Genomic DNA, 1385 nt, shown 5'->3' with positions numbered 1-1385 from the left:
AAGAAGTAGATGATTTGCTTCATTGTCAAAGCCCCACTGGCAAATAGCAAGGTTAGCACCAGTGTTTTTAATCTTCTGGATCATCTCTTGAAACTTCTCCTTCTCATACTTCTGCAAGGCTTTGTAGTCCTCTGCGAGGTCACATCCAGCTTGTGCTTTGTCTTTGGCTTAGGCGGTTCAAATGGACACGTGAGAATGGCGATCTTGGCATTTTCCACTTTCTTGGGCATCTGTGGGTGGCTGAAATCCTTATCCAGGGTCACGCCCTTGATAAACTTGGTGTCCTCCAGCCTCCCACCCCCTTTGCCTTCCACTTTGATGAGTGCGATGTCCACATCTCTCCGCTCCACAGTCAGCCACAGTGAGGACCGCGTTCACAGCGGTCTCTGCCCTTAGTTGGTGGCAACTATTAACCACTTTGGAATGCAGTGTCGTTTTTGTCATCTGAATGAGGGGTTCAGTTTTCTTCATGTCCACAAAATCACTGGCACTGATCTTGTCCAGGTGCTCGATGGCATTGCAGGCAGCCTGCTCACAGCCCTTGGCGATTCCGATGGGGTGAATGCCTCAGTTGAGCAACTGCTCAGCTTCTTCCAGCAAGGCACCAGCCAGGACAAAAAAACCCTGTGGTCTTGTCTCCAGTTTCATCATTCTGGGACTTGGATAGCTCAACCATCAACTTGGCAATCTGATGGTCAACATCCATCATGCTTAAAATGGTGGCCCCATTGTTGGTCACAGTCACATCGTCATCCTTGTCTACCATCATCTCATCCAGGCCATTTGGTCCAAGTCATGTTCTCATTGTATTTGCTACAGCCTTTGCTGCCATTATATGAGACTTGAAGGCCTCAAGTCTCATGAGACGAGTCTTGTGTTCCTGGTCCTTGATGAGGAAAGGGCGCCCATATTCGTCTAAGTCGAGGTTCCCCACAGGGATCATGGCATAGCCTCAAGACTTACTTTCCCACACACCTACCACAAGTTATTTTAATGTAAACATTTAGCATATTACTTGATCATAACTCATATTCTTTTGGCTGTATTGACAAGTGGTATTTTACAAAAGCACAAAGGTAATTTGGTGACAAAACAATAGAATTTCATCAAATAATTCTGAAATACTTTGGTATCCATATACTAAAACAAATTGAAACTACATTTATACCTCACATTATATAAAAATTAACCCAAAATGGATTATATAGATTTAAATGTAAAACTTAAACCTATGAAACATCTGAGGGGAATTTAGGAGAAAACTGTTATAAATCTGGGCTAGGCAAAAACTTTTTCAGTTACATTACCAAAGGCACAATTCATAAAAGAATATCTTATATTAAATTTCATCAAAAAGTAAAACATTAACTCTTCAGAAGACATTG

At 42.3% G+C, this 1385-nt stretch overlaps 1 pseudogene; it reads right to left on the bottom strand.

The window, feature by feature from the left end:
* Positions 1-6: 6 nt before the first annotated feature.
* LOC105742003 lies at positions 7-943 on the bottom strand (annotated as a pseudogene).
* Between the last annotated feature and the right edge of the window lie 442 nt (positions 944-1385).

The sequence above is a fragment of the Octodon degus genome, unplaced genomic scaffold (assembly GCF_000260255.1).
Source record: "Octodon degus isolate 3935 unplaced genomic scaffold, OctDeg1.0 scaffold00031, whole genome shotgun sequence".
NCBI lineage: Eukaryota > Metazoa > Chordata > Mammalia > Rodentia > Octodontidae > Octodon > Octodon degus.
Note: the sequence above shows the minus strand (reverse complement) of the source record. Positions and strands in the feature narration are given on the sequence as shown.